Source organism: Phalacrocorax carbo, chromosome 3, assembly GCF_963921805.1.
Source record: "Phalacrocorax carbo chromosome 3, bPhaCar2.1, whole genome shotgun sequence".
In the NCBI taxonomy this organism is placed as follows: Eukaryota; Metazoa; Chordata; class Aves; order Suliformes; family Phalacrocoracidae; genus Phalacrocorax; species Phalacrocorax carbo.
Genome location: NC_087515.1, coordinates 118,658,939 through 118,680,075, shown reverse-complemented (window position 1 = coordinate 118,680,075; position 21,137 = coordinate 118,658,939). Strand labels below are relative to the sequence as shown.

At 38.8% G+C, this 21,137-nt stretch overlaps 1 protein-coding gene across 8 annotated transcripts in view; it reads left to right on the top strand.

The window, feature by feature from the left end:
• The first annotated feature begins 502 nt into the window (after positions 1-502).
• Positions 503-21,137, top strand: part of PUM2 (pumilio RNA binding family member 2) — a 69,147-nt gene continuing 48,512 nt past the window's right edge. For 5 of the 8 annotated variants that reach the window (XM_064448113.1, XM_064448115.1, XM_064448114.1 and 2 more), the window contains exon 1: positions 507-822. The gene's annotated coding sequence lies outside the window, so the exon portion shown is untranslated. Of the gene's footprint in view, positions 823-1,061; positions 1,081-21,137 lie in introns of those variants that run through there. The other 3 variants (XM_064448117.1, XM_064448111.1, XM_064448116.1) reach the window with 3 other exon arrangements.

The window sequence follows — 21,137 nt, the reverse complement described above, 5'->3', positions numbered from 1 at the left end:
CCTACCAGTGTTTACTGGCATCCAGTACCGTGTTTATCCACAGCAGTCACCCAGCTCTATCAGAGATCCCATATTTAACTCTCTCGAGGGAAGGAAATAATTGCCTTTTTCCCCCCAAACCATCACGCACTTAACTATCCGCACAGCAGTTAAATAATAACCACGGTGATGCGTCTGTGTTTATTGTGAAAACAAGGTAACCTCCCCCGCGGGCGGCGCCAGGAGTGCGGCCCTCAGCAGCCACCGGGCACCCCTAAACACGGGCCTCGCCCTCCCTTTTGTCTCCTCCCCCCAGGGCTCCCACCGCCACCCCTCCCCGAAGGCGAAAAACTACAAAGAGAAAAAAAACCCTACACAACCCCCCGCCAAAAGCCGTGTTTTGCCCGGTTTGTTTGGCGGGAGGGGAGGGGACGGCCCATTCCCGCGCTGAGGGGCGGGGACCGGCGGCGCATGCGCGCTGGGCGGCGGAAGAGGCCGGGGGCCGCCGCCTCCCTCCCGGGCGGAGGCGCGCATGCGCGACGGCGGCGGCAGGGGCGAGCGGCGGCGGCGGCGGCGGCGGCGCGGTGGCGGCGGGGGGAGGTTTGCCGCGCTCTCGCTGTCCGTCTCCCTCTCCCGCTCCCTCCGTGCGCGCTGGGCTCGCCCTCCCGCCATGTTGGTGTGAGCCTCTTGCGGCCGACGGGGGGGAGGGGCGGCAGGAAGGAGAGGCGCCGAGAGGAGGAGGAGAAGGAGGAGGAGGCGGGGGGCGGTGGGCCGGCGGGCGGGCAGGGGTGTCCCAGGGCCCGCTCCGGCTTCATCGCAGCGAGCAGCGCCGCCAGCCAGCCCGTGAGTATCTTCAGGGGCCGCGCCGGCTAGGCCGCGGGCGGGCGGAGGGGGGGCCCCCCCTTTCTCCAGCCCCCTTTTGTCTCCGGCCTCGGCTGCGCGCCGAGGGAGGGGAGAGGAGGGAGGAGAGGAGGAGGAGGAGGAGGAGGGCGGGAGGGGGCCATGTTGTGGCAGGTCACCGGGCGGCGTGGGGCCTGCTCGGCGGCCGCCCGCGCCTCGCCGTCTTTGTGTCCTCTCGGCTCGCCGGGGAGCGGCGCCGAGGTGGGGAAGGAGGGAGGGAGCGCCGCGAGGGGGGGCGGCGGCGGTGTGAGGGGGGCGGGCGGCGGAGGGGACAGGCATTGTGCTCTGTGGAGCCGAGGGGCGCGGGGCCGTGAGGGGCAGCCTCCGTCCCGGCGTGGGTCTGGGGGCGAGGCCGCCGCCGGAGGGGAGCCCGGGGCAGGGCCGGGGAGGCGGCCGGGGGATCCGGAGGGGAGCGGCGGCGGGGCGCGCACACGCGTGGGGGCGGCAGGAGCTCGGGGGCGCCGCGGCGGGTGTCGCGGCGGCCTCGCTGCGAGGTGGGGGGACCCGGCGGACGCGGGGTGTCCTTTGGGTACCCCCGCGGGCGGCTGCTGCGTGTGGAGTTGGGATAAAATGGGCTTTGTCTAAACGTACCGGCAGCGTGAAAACTTGTGTTATTCTTTTTTAGTGCTTTTAAGGATAATGCCTGCTTTCTGAGGGAGGAGCGAGGAAGCCGAGTGCTTTTGGTAGTTGATACCACACAATGAAGTGTTAGGTTTTATTTTTTCTTCAAGCGTGTCTGCGCAGACAACAATAACAAAAAGTTGCGGAAAATGTTAGCTGCCCTGCGTGGATCGTGCTTACAACTAACAGTTTGGGGTTTAATCTCCTTGGCGGTCATTGTGCGGAGATTTTTCTTTTTGGCATTGTTCTCTTTCGTGTATTTCATAATCTCAGACTCTAGTTCCTTGAGAGAAAATTAATATACTCGGGACGCTTTATATTCTTCTGGCTTGCTGTTTGAAGCAAGATGGCTTAGCACCAAAACGTGAGCATGTTTTATACGGGATGCGATAAAGAGGTTATATCAGCTGATTTTGGGATGCTTTTTTCTAAGTAATGTAGCCGTGTATGAGCAATATAGGTCATTGCAATTGAGAATCGGTAAACTTCTTATATCGCCTAAATGTTTGTCGCTTACGTGCTACATGTTAACAAAATACCTTCAGGTTTATTTTAGTTTCTCTTTTACTGAAGTCTTTGTTGCATCTCGACTGAGAGATCAGGCCTCTTTAGTTACCGCGGATTGATGGTATAGCTCTTCAGCTATGTGGGTTATGAATTAATTTGAAATATAATTACTACCCCACCATACCTTTTTAACATATAAACCATAGTGTTTTGTTATATTTAGTCACGTCTAGGTTTAAAACCAAATGTTAACAACAGCTGTAGTTTTGTTGAGAAGCTGAGAGAATTATTGTCTGCCTTTCTCTGTTCCTCAGCTCACTTTGTGTCAATGTGAATATAAATGTTAGGTAGGTGGGAGAAGGAAACTCGAATGAAAAGGGAAATGGTAATTTAGTGGTGATGTAGTTTGCGTTATATGTGTAGAAGTGACACTAAGTCACCTGGCAGTTTTCTGAAGTGTGCAGACAGTTGAAAATTTGGAATTTGTCCCAGCAGAATGGTTAGTAGGCAAATGCATGTGAGAAACTGCTTGATAATGCAGATTCTGCAGTTTATTATGTGGATATTGCATGTAGGAAAGTCCATGTTATTTAAATGGTATTTTTTTCTGCATTAATTGGGAATGCAGAAAATGCCTTTTTTCCTATAGTGTCTCTCTATAGTACTTAGTATTCTACGTTAGGGATGTTGGCACAGTGCTGAGGCAATTATAATCATATCTGGTGTCATAATTGAGGTAGTGGTGCAAAAAGCAGTTGGCTGAAAAAGTTGAACTCGCCTGTTTCTTGATGAATAAATACCTCTTATTATGACAGAATATATTAAATCTTACATAGGATTGTAGTGCACACTGAAAGCACTGTGTACATGTTTTCCTCAGAATTTGCATGTTCAGGTGTTTCTTTGCAGTGTTCTCACCGGGCCAGGTATCGCAGACATTTGGGGCAAGTATGTTACCAGGACATCGGCTTGTTTGAATACTGTGAACTAGATCTGATTTTCAACAGCACCTTCTAGTTCACTTTTAGACACCACCCCCCCATACAATGATACATGAGTGTGCATTGAATAATCAGCATATGTAGAATTTTCTGAAAGCATTCTCCTTGATAACATTTTTTTTTTCCTTGTACAGTGGTCTATAAAACCCCAGAATTATTAGACCAAGTTTTTACACACAGAGGCAAGTAATCTGGTAGATGGTTTGAATTCCAGCTTGTATGTTTTCATGCTTCTTTTTGAATGTGAAATTATATAAAAATTCACTGTCCATTGCAGTAAAAACAAACCTAAATTCTCTTGAATGTTAAATTCTTTTTGTGTTGGGAATCTCCTGTGGATCAAGCATGAATATGTTGTATTTACTTTTTTAAAGTTTCCAATAGAAACTCTACAAAGGGAACAACATAAAACTGTAGAGCAAACATGCTTTCTAAATAATCCTCATTGTGCGTATGGTATGTATGGGTATGTGAGAGAGTTATCAATCTTTCTCTTCAATAAATTGAGTTGAAAATGCTTACCTCATTTAAAGTGAATTTCCCCCACTCATGACATAGCTGTTGTCTTGATTATTCCACACAACACGACCATTCCAGTGTTGTTAAAAAGCCAGTGCCTAGGTTCTTGTCTCACAAATGGGACAAGAGGTCTTTCATTTAGAAGCTCTTTTTCTCCTCCTGTAACAGCATACCGGTTACATAGTGCCTTCTAATAATGAAATTGGAGGCACTTCACAGTCATATAGTGGAAAAGTTTTAAATGACAGAATATGTAAATGTATTCAGTTCTAGCTGCTTGGTTGTAGTTTCGAACAAGTTGTATAAAATTTATTTTACAGTGATGGCTTGCATACTGAAACTATAGCAAGATTTAGTTTGAATCCCACTCAGAATACCTGCTGTGGCTTTTAGAATAGTAGGCAAGAGCTTTTCAAGCTGGTATGTGAAATGTTTAGCTTACAAATAAAGACCAGATGTCCTCTCTAGCAATATCTTTAAAGATTATATTTCATTATTGGTTAGCAGATATTTTCCCCTAAACATGGTTATTTAAGAACAGTTTAGACATATAGAAAAAAAAGTCTGAAGAGGTTATGACGATCATCTTAGGAGTCAAGAAAGAAATGTAAAACTCTGAAATGTAGCAAAAGTATCTGTGTAATGATCCACATTTGACTTTTTTGCTAGATGTTCTAGATGTGCATCTATTTCCACTGAACTTTATAGCAGTGATACGATCCTCTGTCCTCTACTGGCTGTGCTAAATAATCACATCTGCAGCCTTTCTAACAGGCAGATTTTTACAACATATATTTGTGTACATTGGACTAAGTAATCTGGTGTACATTTTTTAATTTTTAATTTTGATTTTTTTCAATCTTAATTCTTCATGCAATTCTAAGATAGGTTACCTCTTGCTTCATCAGTGCTATTGAGGTATTGGCAGAACTGTTACAGATAATAAGTCTGCTTGTCTTGTCTTTCCATTATAAAGCACTCGGCTTGTAAATCCTAATGGAATTAGGAATTAGTGTTGTGTCAGGCCTGTGTTCATAATTTGCTCCTAGATTTCATCCATGTTATTGTGAGGAAGAATTTTGAGTGCTATTGAACTAGTTGTATACATTGTTTTTTCTTTGTGTGGCTGGTCTGAGGTTTCATATAGAATTTGTTCACAAATCTCGTCAAAGGGGAAATGACTTTTTAAAAGCTGTGTTGGTGTGTTTAGTTCCTTTAGTCTTTACGTGTGTGTATTGATTAAATACAAAGCTAGACTCACTGGAGATGCTTTGTGTAGTTGAGCTAAAAATAACGAGTTGGTCTTGACTCATATTTTTCAAGTATCTTGCTGTTTATCTCCATTATGTTGTATATTGCTTAAACTTTAGTTCTGGGCATACTACAATGATGAGTTAGTCATTAGTCTGAAGAAGCTGCAGAACTGATGTTAGTAGGGTGTTTTGATGATAAGCAAATATCTACGGTAACCGTAATAATTAGATAAAGTAGTTTTAGATCTTACGTGTTACAAAACCAAGATTGTTCAAGATTATAAAAAAGTCCTCCTGCCATATATCTACCTATATTATATATCTCCCTAAAGATTGTACATTCAGTAGTTGATAAAGCTAGATTAAAAATGTAGAATTGTGTAGAGGGATTAGAGGACTGTGGTTTCTTTTGTCTACATCTTCAGACTTAAGTGTTCTATTCTGATGGAATATCTTTCTATATATGTCGGTTTTTATTGTTTGCACTTAAAGCTCTTGTTTAGCATGAGAAGTGAGACAGTTATTGGACTTAAATTCTTTTTTTTTCTTCCTCAAAAAGTACTTAAAGACTGTAGGGGATATTTAGGGTTTTATATATGTAGTCCTCTTGCCTTAAGTCCATTTACATACTAAAAGATTGATAATACATCAGTTATGGTAGATTAAGAATATGTGTGGAGATCATTAAATGTTATATGTTCAGGGGCAGATATTTTTTCCTGCAGAGGGTTTTATCAATATCAGAGAGATTTTTTGCTGTTGTCATTTATACTTGTTTCAAGCCAAGACTTAAATGCTTCAAAAATGAGTTGGCAAACTTCATTTTAATCTGAGCCTGAAATCTTTATTTTGTGAAAACCCCAAAATGTACTGTCATGTGGGTTAGAGAATTTTAATGTCAACTACCATTTGAATCTTATATTGCTTAACAATTTTGAAAGAAAAACTGAGGCTGTGGAGTAAGAATGAGATGTAGTTCAGATAGAGAAGTCAGTTTTCTCTATTACTTCATTACGTACTCTGTAAATGTATAAAATCAGAGACATAACAGTATGACAGAATTTGTGGTTTTACTCAGCACGATGAGTAATAATGTAAAAGAAACTGCTGCCATTATGATTGAAAATCATATTTTGATCTTAGTAGGGGGAAAATGCAGACAAGCATTTATAATATATGGAACTCTACCATATTAATATATTGTCTTGTAACAAAATCTGTTGTACTTTATTTGTTTATCTTAGACCTAGTTTGGTAACAGTATTTAAGATTTAAAGTTTAAATCAATAAACATTTTTACAATTAATATTGTTGTTCTAACTTGGACTTTAAAAATCTTAATTATAAGAACTACATATTTAAAGATATGTGGGAAAGTCTTTTACGTTATCAAGACTTTTTAGGTTTCCATGTGGAATGAGCATTCCATGTGTTCTCCTGGGCATGAATGAAGTGGCCTGGCAGGAGGCCAGAGCAGTGATGCATACAAACATTGGTCAGGAAGCCAGTGGGGTTGGAGTAGGGGTTGCCCCAGTTGGAACAATAGGTGGAGCTACATCAGGGCCCAGTTCAGGTGGAAACACTTCTCACACCATCCCTGCAGCTGCAGTGTTGGGTGCTTCCAGTGTCCAGATACCTCTCCATGGATGTTCTCAGGGTGAATCCACAGTTGGGTATTTCTTCTGGAGGTAGGCTGGTGAGCAGTTGTTTGACTACTCCAGCAAACTTTGAAATGCAGTGTTCAAAAAATGTAGTAAATACAGGATCAAATATGAATAAATAAAATTTGCTGACCTTAAAAGCAGGAATATCTTTTGTCTGGGGGTTTTTAATATGTTTTCTCATTCTTTAATTTTAATTTTATTTTAATTTAATTTTAATTTATTTTTTTCTGGTTTTACTCCTTTTTCTTCCTCTTACATTGATCTACATAGGAAAATAAATATTTTTCCCTTGACACCCTGCTTCATGCAGTATCACATTCTGTATTACACTTGTACAGAAACTGTAAAGCAGTTCTGTAAATACAAAATTCTACAATATTCTACTTGTCCACTTGAGCACCCTTACTGAGTTTGAAAGTGTTGGGGTTTTCCTTGCCAGTGTTCAGTCTGTTATACAGGCAACCATGCCAATTTTCACTAGAATTTCACAAGGCTGATATATTGTGTAGATAAAATTATTAACCTGTAAGTAAATGCTGAGTAACAGTTGCATATCTCTCCTGTCACTTGCTTTCCATCCCCAGTGGAAATCAGAGCCATGTCTTAATCAGCAGCTTTGTTTATTAATCAGTTAAGTCCATCAAAATATTCCTGCATTCCTCCAGCAGGTAAATATGATGAACCTCATGTGTTTTCTGGCAACCTGAATGAGGGATGCAGGCAAAGTATTTTTTAAAATGCTTCAATGGTTTTACACATTCTGAAGGTTTAGTGAAGGGGGAAACTACTCTTACTTTGCTATGTGTCGTTACCCGTGTGAAAATAGTGTTTTCCATCTTACTGTAATCAGCACTGCCTTTATGTTCTGCCATTTTTCACTACTCCCATTCTCCCTTAGCAGTATGAACTAACAGAAATCAAGTACAGATCAAGAGACTTCTCCATTTCAGCTCTTTGATTTGTGTTCTCTGTGTACCAGTGTTTTGGGGGATTCTGTTAAGACAGAATCATAGAAGTTACTGTTTTGTGTTTTGTTGGGGTTTATTTTTTTTTTAAAGAACAATCAACTCTTGAGTTAAAGGTACTTAAGAAATGGGTTTTCTAAAACCTAAATTTATGTAGTCTCCAAAAGGAGTTTAGTTGCAATTGTATTCTGTCAGTATTGGGTAGACAGAATCTCTGTATAGATTAATATTTGAAAGATAGGGAGGTTTTTATGCATATAGAGAAAAATGGGAAAGAAAATTAGTGGAACCAAGTACACTGGATAAATATCACAGAATGGTTGAGGTTGTAAGGGTCCTCTGGAGTTCGTCTTGTCCAACCCCCCTGCTCAGGCAGGACTACCTAGAACCCGTTGCCCAGATTGCTATAAAGATATACATAAAAGTAGAGATTAAGATAATGGAAGTCTTTGATTCAACATATTATCCAAGCATATCTTAAAACTGTGGATTTTACATAAATTTTAGCATAAATTTGACTGATAGTGCAGTCAAAGAATGTAAGACAACGCCAAAGTAATAAAAAAGCATTGTAGATAAATATAGCAAGACTGAACCATTTTTTTATGAAGACAATGGAGTTCTAGCCCCATTGATTCAGTATGAACTTAGAATGTGCAAAAGTGAAGTACAAAAATGGAAAGTTGTAAACTCAGCAGGGATTTTTCAAGCAAAAATAATCACAAAAAGTAAGAAATTTTCATATATTGAGAATACGGATTGCTTACGTTATCTTGTGAAACCCTACTAGTCTTCTGGCAAGAAACTCACATAAGCCTGAGGCCTTAACATGTGAATACAAGTAAACACAGAACGTGGAAAATCCTTGTCTCATCTTCCATACCAGAAGATACCTGACGCTTTTGACTGAGTGGTACATAGCAGTGAGTGGAAAGAGGAGTTTGGTTTTGAGAGGAACAGATCAACTTGGCTAGAATCACTGGTGAATTTCGAAGAATCTTCAAATTAGTTGAAGTGCTAAAGTAGTTGAGTAACTGTCAGAATAAGAAGTTAATAAATATACTTTGTTAATTCTAAGAAACAAATTCCTGGGAAGACTAGGGAATCATTATCTTGGCCTTCTGAAAGCCATCTCAAATGTTTTCAAAAGATAATTATTTGTCTAGTAGGATATTTAATTTTTACTCTGGTTAAAAGACTGAAGAATTGCTTGTCTGTGTCCCTCATAAGGTATTATTGAGAAATGAACTGTGGGAATTACCAGTGACTTGTCAATAGTTGGAAGGCAGTTCATGCTGTTAGCAATGTGCTTTGACTTTTGGTCAGGCAGTTGGACAAAAAGGTACCTTCCAACTGAAATATTCCGTATTAATAAACAGTAGCATTAGAGGCTGCTGATAGGACAGGGAAAGATCTAGTGGGTTATCCTGGCATTCTGTGGTAGTACTGAGGCTTAGTGTATGCTGATTTGGAAATCAAGACTCTGATGGAAAAAATTTCAGGTGCCACACACATTTAAGAGAAGAACAGGAAGTTCAGACACCACAGTTGAATAGAATTCAACACTTAGCTGAGATGTACAATTATAAAAGATTTTTCCACTTGACACATTGGTGCCTAAATTAACTAGCTACTGACTCACAACTACTATCATTGGCTCATAGAATGTTTCAGAGAGGCACAGAAATGTGATATTGTTAACATTCACATTCTGTCTGTGTTCTAAGGTTCCTTCAGCTGTAGCAACAATTATGGTGATGGATAGCAGTTACTCATGGCAGAAACTTTGGAGAAAGTTGAACGGCTTTGCTGGCGGAGAGGGCAGCTGTAGAGAATAGTTGGCAGAGTAAGGGAGAGCAGAGGCTAGAGGAGCACTGGTCTGTATGAGAGATGATAACAAAAAATATTTGTCTGCTCAGCTGAAAGGTAATGCATGTGCAACTCTTCAAGATATCAAAGCCAAAAGTGCAGTCTGAGTCAGGAGACCACCATTATCACCCCTCATGTTAAGACAGCAGTGAGCACCTAGTCACTGACTGACAAGGGTAAGTGTAAACTTCTCAACCTAGAAATAACCGTCCCTGGGTCTCATTCGTCTTCCTTTAAAATATTCAATATTGGAAAGAGTTAAAGGATAATGAACTAAGTATAACAATTGTCTTGCTTGGGATTTTGACTTTTTTTTTTCTTGCCCTTGAGTAAAAAATGCACTTCAGGCTCTTTGATAGCACAGCATCTGAGGAAGACTGCTATCCGCTGTAGTGTCATCCTTTTGCTAACATCCCCGTGGGGCTGCAGATAAGGTGGTGATCTGTTTGTCATTAATTCGCATCACTTCTGTAATGAGGAATTGTCTAGGATACAAAGGCGTAGTGATCAGCAGGCAGTCTGTAATATTTGGAGTTATGGAGATGAGGTTTTTGAGAAGCTCAGGGTATATTTTCTTGGATATCAGAGTACTTGCAAATGTTCTTCCCATGAGCTGAAGCAAAGAGCTACAGCAGCATGATATTGGCCAAGCTGTTTGTCCCATCTTTTCCCCTGTCTGCCCTGTATACTTCCCATCGTCATGGCAAAGGTACTTGAGCACTTCAGCAGTTTAAGCTAAGTACATTGGGTTACAAATTTTAACGTTTGCTGCATCTGCTCCCCTTGCCTCCAGTGGAGGGAGAAGGGTAGGAACTGATGGTGAAAACCGTAGTCCTGCAGCTAGGTCAGCCAGAGCCTTTGTCAGATCCTGAAGAAGCAAGTGTTGATCAGCAAAAGAATGCCAGAGAAATGCTCTGATCATAGCAGCCTTTTCAAAGCATCTGAAGGATAGCGGTGCTATAAACAAAAGAATATAAATTGTGTCTTTGCACAAAGCTGCAGTTGCTGTAATTAATTTGTGTTAGAATTTACAAACTTCTGGAGAAGTTGTGTGAATAGCTGCTGAAACAGAAAAAGTCCTTTTTTGGTGGATAGAGAGAACAAAGGGAAGTCTTACTGTGTTCAAGAGCTTTTCAGCACTTCTCTGGTATGGAGGAGAAGCTCTTTTGCAAGTATTCAGCATAACTTCCATGGGCATCTATTAGAATTAATATAGCCATGAGAAAATGTGTGGATGTTATTAAACTAATAAAATGTGCAAACATTTAACATGATTGCCTCCAGGATAAAATGAACAGTTTCTAGTAAAAATTTTGCCTTGATTTTGAACAATAAGATTGTTTAGTTTGTTCAAATAAGATATGCTAATATGTTTGTGCAATGGAAGTTGGGAAATAGTTTTCCCATATGAGACCACACAGTCATGTAGCCATCCCTTGGAACAATGAACATAATCTCATCATTCAAATTGGGAACAACATAGTCTGTTTCCTGACCTTACAGTGGGAGTCACATTTCCTGAATCATTAGTTCTTCCTTTTATAGATTCTACTTAAAATTGTCCCTAGAAATCTAAGTGAGCTTGCAGTCCATGTTTTCTGATTTCCTAGCTTTTTTGCAACTTCTACTGCAGTTTAAAAATAAAGTATAATTGTGAAATACAACTATTTTAAAGTGCTTTCAAAATAACTTTCATAAACAGATACTTTTATGAACCTTTCGAGTGCTAAGCGTCTATGTAGCACGTAAATACTTTCCTTTTATTGCTAGTCCATCATAGTAAAAGCTCAAGTTTTATTTTAGCTGATTGATGGCTCCTTCCTTTAAAGTTAAGGTTCATCTGAAGCTGTTCCTGAATATCTTTCGTTTCTGCAATCAACAGGTTCTATAACTCTGTTAAGTTTTGTCTTTCTGTGTTTGTTTGCAGTGGTTTTAATTTTTTTATTTTGCTATTTTCTTCAATTAATTACAGTAGCATTTAGCTCCACTTTACTAGAAACCCAGATTATGAATGTCAAGTGTATGATTTAAGCAGCTTCTCAAACTTGTGGATTCATAAAACTTTTCAAGCTTCACAAATTAGGAAAAGAAATCTTACACTGGAAGGATTTTTCCATTGTGGTTAGGGGAGAGCTGGTGGGGAGGGCATTTAATTCTTGTTCTGGAAAATGTTGTATGCCCTGTTAAAACAACCTTGTTTTAACAACCTTGTTTTAAGTTCTTGGTGAGACTTTTTTCCATCATTTTAGTGCTGTATAATTTGGAGCAAGTATTGTAAGTTTTTCAGGTGAATTTTGAGGTTGTGGCTTCTTGTGTGTTTAAAAAATGTACATGTCTTGCAACCTGTGTACTTGAAACATCACCTTACCACCTGCCTCTGACTCTCACAGTTCTGGCAGCAGACGTAGCTGGAAAGAGGTAACTTGTCTGTCTTTCCCCTCTCTGATTTGAAATAGCTAAAAAAGAGTATTTTGTGACATACTGCAAAGTGGTTTCATGTAACTTAGCTGAAAGAAAGCATTGAGAACTTTTCTGTGATATACTTTAAATCACTTCCCTAGCTAGAGAGAACATTACAGCACTGAATTTTGCAGATACTTGATTTATATTTTTAGTAGTTTCAAGCACATAGTGTATGGAATAGATGACTTAACTCTTCAGGACAAGGAGAGTAATTGCAGTCACCTGACTTGTGCAAACAAGTTTATTCCATGCAACTTCTGTTCTTCAGAGACTCTTTTCCTTAATCGCCCCTCCCAAACACATTTGCTGTTTCAATGCGTCTGCATAATTTCTGACCTTTTCACCAACGTTTCAAACTGCAGCTGATAGTTTCAGCTTGTGAGATACTTGACCAATTCCCACCAACTGCACTTTGTCTCATATGTTGTCAGGCTCTCAACTGCTACCCACTTTTTGTGGATTGTAGTATTAGTTGTCTTTATTAAGTGTATTCACAAGTGTGCTTGTAGTTTCTTCAGCTTTTTTGTGCTTTCTGACATACTCCTTGAGATAGTCTTTACATTTTCACCTGCCTTGATATCTGCAAGTACCTGGCACTCATGCACTGTTGAGTGTCTTAATCTGAAGGACTTTATCCTTTACCAATTCAGTTTCTTATTGTATCAGTCTTTGTAATTTGTTTTACGCTTAGACTGAGAGCTTTCTGAAGCAGCGTCCTTCATACTCCAGTGCTTATTCAGTTATTAGCATAAGGAGACTCTGGTTTCATAGTACAGCAAAACAAATAGCATTTAGTCAACTGCGCATTATCATTGATTCACATATAGATAAATTATGCTGTATGATTGTGCTGCAATTGATCTGTGAAGAATCAGTTCAGGTCTGCAAAGAATTATTGACAGCAGCATAAATCTGAATGGTAGCACTGCTTCTGGAGGTGACGGGCTAGAAACAGCTGATGTGTATTCGTGCACCTTGGAGTCTGATGTAATGGGAACCAGAGACCCAAGCTGGCTGCTTATGGAGCCAGTTGAAGCTTCTTGGCATTTTATTCCCACGTGCAGCAGGTTCTAGGTGGGATTATGAACGAGGCCTCATTTCAAATATGTTTATTACGTGGTTGTGGAGTTTTGTCCCGAAGCTAAAACTTAGGCATTCTAGGAGAGTTTTGCATAGATGTCCATGGAAGGGGGTGGGAGCCAGGAAGCTTGGGAAGAAAAAGCTGCATGTAGTCATTCAGGCATTTTGCATTTGCAGTGTCTTTCTTTGTATTTTCTTATTTACTTTCTTGTATTATTCAAGGTGTCAGGTAAATAAAATTTTTTTAAACTTGGGTCAGTGTATTTATTTTGCTTAACCTAACTTACCTACAGGTTTAGAATGGAGTTTTCTTTTTTCATGTGATAAAAATTGGGACTTATGAAAACATATGGCACTGCTTTATTACATGGAGGAGCTTCATTTAGTTTTCTGAACTACCTTGGTTTGGTACAGTTTACTTTAAAGTCACAGTGATGAGGGCTCTTGGGTATCTTCGTGAAGGTAACCAAAGAGTTACGTGAGAGCTGTGTCTCTTTAGTGAAGGCAACGGAGGTTGGAATTCACAAAGCAAAAGTGGTGGGTATTTGAAGGGAAATGGGCAGCGCATAATTGGGTAACAGGTTTGAGGAGGTATTTTAGTTTGAATCAGAATGAAGAACCTGGAATTTAGACAAGTAGTTGGAAGTTTTGCTTGTAGCATCACTTCCTTTATTTTGTTAGATGGTAATTTTCAAAATTGTCCTTACTTGGGTGTGTGTCACAGTTATTGCTTCTGCCTACCCTAAGTTCTGCTGTTGATGTGCTGAATAGCTGCCTTTACGTTTAAGTGTTCTTAAGGTTTTGGCTTCTTAAGTGAAAATGTTGAAGATTTTGGGTTTAAATCCATAGTAACACAGATGTATTAATGCCAGTCTTTGAACTAATTTTTGTTACAAAGCTTTTATTACTTCAATTTTAATTGTAAATAGCCTACTTTATTTCCAGTAGCTTAATTGTCATCAGTATAAAGTCTTTGGTGTTATTTTATATTTTTTTTCTACTTCCTTTGAAGGACTATGCTGGCCAACATTTAATGAGAGATTAATGTCCAAGGCTAAGCTGCTGTTCTTACTGAATTAAAAACAAGGCTTATTGAATTAGAAACAGTCTCCTTGAAGTTTTTTTTACAGTTGACTCTTTTTTTTATCTTTTAGCAATCTGTGGTTAGTTTAAACATGCATATTGTCCGAAGAGAACATACTTAGAAAACAGCTGAAAGAATTGATAACAGCTATTTCTTTAAGTGTCCATTCCCCTGCTATAGACAGATAAAGTAGAAAACACATATGCTTCGTTTAGTAATTCTTTTAAAATACATTAAAAGAAACATGCTTTAGTGTTTTCTGGCTGTCCTCGAGGTTATGCAGTTTAAATGCTCAAAGAATGAAGGTAGATTTTGGAAGCAGACCGGCTTATATTTTAAACTTTTGTATTTTTTCAATGCCATTTTATGCTGGTTATAGAGAGAAGTTGTGTGCTTTATCAGCAGCTTTCTTTTGAACAACTAGTGGAGCGAGAAGTCTAAAAATTGAGAATTTCTTCTTCGTAATACCTGTGGTTCAACTCATTGCCTAATGACTAGGTAGCTCAATTTCTTCGTCTCTGGTTTTAGCACTCACTTTGAGAAGATCAGGCTGTATTGGTATTCACTGGTTTCCTCCTACCTGCTGGAGTGGGAGAAACAAAACAAACCCCCAAAACAACAGAGCTCGTTCAAAGCGTGCTGGACTTAAATGGAGAAGTCATGATGCTAGAAACTTATGGGCAGGAAAGTTATTGGCAGAACTTCGGTTTTTTATCAAATGTTCTTGAAAACGATATCCTTGAAAAATTAATGTTATTGTAAACAGATCTGCCATATTCAGGAGTAAAGAAAACGAAAGTAAATGCTCTGAGGAAGGGGATTGCTATATATCCAGAATTGTTGGGGGGAATGACACTTTTTTGGTATCAGTGCGATGATAATACAAAATAAAACTGTTTCCTGGAAATCTGTCAGTGATTCTTGTAATTTCTTCAGCTCTACTTTTAATTGGGGATGGGTGGGTGTGTACATACACATCTTTTTCTTGGCATAAATTATATTTAAGGAATCCCATGGAACATAACTGATTTATAAAATTATATCTTTTTAGGGTGGTATAAAAATAGACAATTTTTTGAAACAAAAATTTAAAGCTTGTTTTTAACTTCTGGGGGGAGGAGGAGAGATGTTCTGGTTTGGATTCTCTGGTAGCGAATAGAAAAGTGCAAATTTAGGTATCTGAAGAAAACATCAGCAAAAAAGTCTGCTGCAATGTAGAAAGTTAATTTATGGAAATTTTTACTTGATTCTATGCCTGTACATTCTAATTGTTCCGATTCTTGTTAACACACTTAAGAAAAGCTTGTTGACTAGCTGTTAGTTATATGTTTCATTAATCCTTACAATATATATTGAGATAAATTATCTCTAGTTCGCGCTTGTGTGTAGATAAATTTTGGGTTTACACAGAGTTTTCATCTTCAGAAAAAGCCAAGTTTGTTTTTTTAATAGCATATTGCCTAGAGAGCACTCAAGTTTTCTATTAAGGTTTTAACCTACTAAATAAAGTTTTTGAATAAAAGCCAATGGCGAAGTAATGAAGGCTGATGTCTCAAAACAGCAATGGAGCAAATTAATGTCATGCTTTCTTATAGAAGCAGCTGTATAATGTTATTACTCACAAAGCCTTTCAGTGTAGAGTGGAACAATAATGGTTAGAAATGTCTCATGAATTCCCCTAAACTTCTGTTACATCACCAGTAGCACTTACTACTCTCTTATAGGAAGGTGATGCTAACTGACTAGCTGAACAAGAAAAATGTAGAAAAAAGATGTCATGTACATATACTAAGTAATCGGCACCAATTAAATAATAAACATGTTTAGAGAAGAACTGCAATTCAAATTTCATTTCACAGCTTTGTTTTCAAACTCCTGAATATATTTAGTGTCTTACTTTTTTGTCTGTGGTATATTTATGCAGGAACATTGGAGTGAGAAATGCAGAATAACATACACATGTCTAAGAGTGTGGTAGGGGGAAGGTTAAGAGTCTCTCCAAACTAGATGGGATTGCACCTAAACCATTTCACACCAAAGGTTAAACATGTACATTTTCTTGTATGGAAGACAGTTCTTCAATTTGATTTACAAGCAGTAAAGGACCTGTCAGCCCCCTTATCGAAGAATTATCTTTTCTTGTAGCTCCTTCAAATAAAAAGCTAAAAAATATATGGATAAATATTGTTTTAATTGATTAAATGTAAAAAAAATCCTGTTTACAAAAACTCTTATTTGATGAGTTTTATGTTTTTTCTCTTCTATTTTGTAAAATTTTGTATAAACTTCTTATTTACTGTCTCTTCTCTAGACTTTTATTTTATAAACTTCTGCAATGTCTGTCACCCTGACTTCCTGTTCTGTACATTTCTTAGAAACTTGTTTGAGTACATAATTTCTTACACAATTAAAAGACTTTGAGAAGCCTGGTAAGTTATTTAGTATAAACTGTATGCCCTGCTGATGCTGGAATACATCGCTTTAGCTCTTCAAATGGAGCAAACAGTGTAACTGTTATAAATAGTTATAAAATCTGGTTTCAGTACAGACACATTATTATTAATTTATGTGAGGCTGGTAGTTCTACCAGTATTTGACTGTAGGGATTAAAATCCTGAGCTCAAGGACACCTGACAGTAGTTTAGAAAAACTTGTGCTGAGCAGTTCTGCCACTCTTAGAGCAAAGCTTGAACTTGTTGGGTGGGAAGACAGGCGTGAAAGCCTGTGCAAGGAAGAGATAAGTTTCTTACATGATGGAAGAGTTCGTGTTGGGGGGGGAACGATTGCAGTTACCTTTTTCTTAGAGCATGTTTCATTCCAAAGCTGGGAACAGAACCCAAGGTTCTTGAGTCTTGTTAGGCCAATGAACCATCACATAGCTCTGAAACAGGTGGCAACGTGCTTCATTTTGCTCTGCTTTTCTTCGTGGTAGGTGGTGTCTTGTTATGCTTGCTCTGTATGGTCTGTTGCAAGTAGATCTGTAATTGCCAAACTTGGCAGTGACTTGTGAGATGCTATCCAGCATAATTTTATATATATTTATAGATATATATGTGATGTTGATAAAAACCTTGCAAATTCCTTTCTCCTGGGTGCATGCTTCCAGATTACTGATATTCCTATTGAAAAGACAACAAGCAAAACATTTAGTCAGTGTTTTGTATGTAAGTGTCGGCTCTTATGATCACCTTGCCCCTTTGTGATTTAGCTTTTTCAGCAGAGTGGACAGTGTTTTTGCTGAGGTGTCCGTGTTCCCCTCCCCCATTGCTACATGCTGCAGAAACCCTACCTTGAAATCAAGTTCCATTTTTTTCATTGTTGGTGTCATCAGCACTGGTAGGAATGCTTCTCAGACTTAGAATGCAAAGTTCACAGGGAAATAAAATGCAAGCAGATTAAGATCCAGAGTGATTGCTGAGCCAGGCCAAACAAAATCTGACAAACTGAATTTGGTTTTGTTAGAGTGAATGTATTAAGGGTCATATAGTGCAAAAGTATAGCTTAGCGAATATGAGTTAAGTCAAATACAGGGATTGAAGAATTACCCACTTCCCTGCAAAACGTTTGAGTTGGTTTTAGAACTATATTTTGATGTGATGAAAATTGTTAAATACTTGGAAGATGTTATGCTTTTGAGTTTATAACCGTGGAGAATAGGTGTTTTGTCAGAAATGCCTAATATCTTGTTTATTCGGACTGCTTAAGGAGCTTGGCTGTTTTGCAGTATTTAGTTAAGTCTCCAGTTGTATTACTGTTCTATATGGTCCTTGGAAAATGTTACCTCTTTTCAAAGCACAGCATACCTGTAGACTTTGAATTACTTGGAGCAGCAACTTTTATTAACCAGTTTGGTAATAAGTGAACCTTTGGTTTCTTGATGGTTCAGAGAGGTATACGAAGATGCATCTAGCCAAAGGCAGCCTTAATCAAAGAAATGCCTTATCATCTCAAAATGTTACACAAAATATTTAGTATTTTGTAACTGATTTGTGTACAAAACATTTCAGTTGTGATAATAGTTGCCTATTTGGCTGCTCAAAAGCTTTTGTTATCTGGAGACACTATCAGCTGGCCTCTAAACTAAAATAAGGACATTTTAGGTATTTTGGCAAAATATTCTAGAGTCGAAAACTATACAGCCCTCAACTACAATATTTCATAATAGAGGTTTGGGGATTTGCAGGGTAGGCTTGTTTTATAGTTTTCCCTTGTTGTCCTTTGCTATAAATCTCTACTAGATTTGTGTCTAATGTTTAAATTCATATTAAAATATTTATTTAGTAGTTTCAAGCCAGCTACCCATCTGAAATGTTTGGAGTTTTTTTATATCCAATCAAGTGTCTCACATGACTTCAGAAGGCAGTGTGTAACTTACTGGAGGGCTGGCAGAATTGCTATCTATTGTGTTTTAAGCTATAGCCACCTCTGAGTTCTTAAACTAATTTAACTTTGCTAATAATGCTGAGTCTGCCATAAGCATATATCATACACAAAATAAATGCTGCAGAAGAGCCACCCCTGGAGAAAACTACTGGAAAGGTATTTTGCATTAAAGTCCTTCACCAAAATAAAGAAAAAGGCTGAAGCATTTGCAGTCTGAATGGCAACTTCCCCTTCTTTCCAGTCACAGTACTGTAATTACCAGGTGTTTTGTGTTGAATTTCTGGCCTAGTACCACAGCTTCAGCTGTAAAATGTGTCGTCCTCTTCGTCACGTGCTTTGGTTAGGGTATTCACCTGGGTGGAGAGGGATGAGATTTGGAAATTCTTAATGCAGAAAAAGTTTTTTTCCTACTTTATGGCCAGCTGGTTTAACCAGTTTTGATGTATAAAATGGAAGTAATATATTCCTCTTTTTTGTTTTGTTTTATTTACCTCCATCTCTTCTTGTCAAAGAAGGGGCTGATCTTTCCTTCTGCAAGATGATGGTTAGAAGCTTATTTCTGGCAGGATCCAGGGTAATTGGAGAGAGTACTTGTCCCTAGATCTGTATCTGGGTGCCTGGATTCCAGAATCGGATATTTTAAGCAGTGGTCATCCTAGATAATTATCCATTCAACAAGTCTGCCTTCTGAATTTTGTCCTGAGTTATGTCAGGACAGGGTTTCATGTTAGTGGTTTATCATCCAGCTGCCACTAAGCAGGTGCTTCTGCTCTACCTTGCACCAGACCAGTTTCTCCTTGTTGCTTTCCCTGTATCAAATCCAGTAGTCTTGCTGCTGTGGTGTTTTAGCCAGTTGAGCTGGCTGATGTGGTGAAATGCTCATGCATGGAAAAAGGAAAAAAACTTCTAAATGAAACCTTTTACTTGATGATTGCCAAGTTCATTGCAAGGGGAGTGGGAAAAGCTGTTAGAGGAAGGATGGAAGGCCTGTCCTGTTCATTAGTAGCTGGCTGGAAGTGCTTAGCTCTGTCGTGAACTCAGTTTATTGGCCGAATGTTGCAGCATTCAGGACTGAGGCTTGTCTTGTGGATATAGCATGAGGTAGCAGAGAATTACAGTAGAAATGAGATAACTACTCTTACTAGGAGTTTTAATAGAGTAAAGGAAGGTTTTTGCATAGGCCTCTAGATCTAAAATAATTTTGTAAATTTCAGGGGGAGAGAGAGTGTAAACTTTAGGCAGAGCCTACTAAAAAATAATTTTGTTTTTACTCTGTTAAAATCTTGTTCCTAATGCTGTGATGAAAATGGAGTAATAAATATTAGTATGTTGCTGTGGAAGGGGAAAAAGATCAGAATTTTCTGTTGGTATGTCAAAGAGGAAGAGTTAATGGGTCCGCTTAAGCTATTATATTTAACAGCAGTGTGCGAGGAATTGTTATACCTAAAGACTTTGGTGTGTAGTATCCATTTGTGCATAATTTGGAGGCCCTATGGAATGATCTGATGTGCTTCAGAAGTGTGGAACCGTTGCCAGCTTCTCTTAGTTGGAAAGGCTTATTAGCATTCAATTCCTGAAAATTAAGATTAGATCTAGCGACTAATCCCAAAAGCAGGTAGGTGGTAAGTGGAAAAGAGGAGTCTTCAGAGTGAGCGTGGGACAGGAAAAAAAAAAAAACCAAAAAGAAAAATAAACCAAAACCAGGAAAAAATGAACTGTTGAGCAGTATGCTTCATAGGCCTCTTTTTTGATTTATGAATGATCCCAGATGACAGCAAATGAATAAAGATAGAGAATTTTTTTAATGTTCTGAATTTGAGGTAAAAAAAGAGTATGTATGAAAAATATTTATTTCTGGAGAATATGAATTAGGTGAATGTTGGCATTGAATTAGAGAAAATAAAATTTCATGGTAATACAGATGATCCTACCAAAGTTTCTCCTTCAGGGAGACGGCGTATCTTTATATGTAGTAGATCTAGCTTGGTGTCGTTACTCTGGATGTTTTTGTAATGATACAGGCTAGCATTGAAGAAAGCAGATCTTCAGAAGATATTAGTGCTGCCTGTATTTTCTCCAGTGAAACACTTATTCATGATATGAGGGAGAATTTTGTGGGCTGCTCTTTTTGATGAAACAGAAATGGAAACCCTCTTTGCTACAGCAAAAGGACTGTGTTATTTCTCTTGCTGCTGATAGCAATAGATAACACTAATGTAAATTTTGTGTTTGTAAGAAGGGGGGTAGTGAGCAAAATCCATAATCAGTGTACTAAAGTTGATTTACAGTTTCAGAAAACTTCAGTTTCTTAGAGTTGACTCTGAACTGCTCAGGAAAGAGTTTGCTGTACTGTTACCCTGATTCTTGGATTGTCTTTTCTTAGAGACTTGGAAGTTTGTGTGGCCATGTTTTTGAACTTTTGAGTTGTGAAAAATAAGCGTTTGGTATTAGGTCTTGCAGCACAAAAAAAAAATCCCAAACCCAACAAAAACCTAAAAAACTGCAAACACCACCACCACCAAAAAAAGAACCCAAAACAAACAGGAAGACCCCACAACCAAAAAACTTAAACATCTTTCAAGCTTGGTTGTTTTTTATCTAACAGTGATTTGGGTAGTGTTTATGGTAAATACAGTTTGGCAAGCATTGGCTACAAATTCTGTTTATAGATACTGTTAGAACAAAACCACCTTTTGAGACAGAAGTATCTAATTTACGATTTGTAATTGAAACTGAGATGCATGACTTCAACACAGGGAGTGGTTGTTTTCAGAAATTAACACTTTTCCAAGGCTAAGAAAGAATTGGAAAAGTTGTTTGTGGCAGAATATTAAAAGCACAAGATCGTT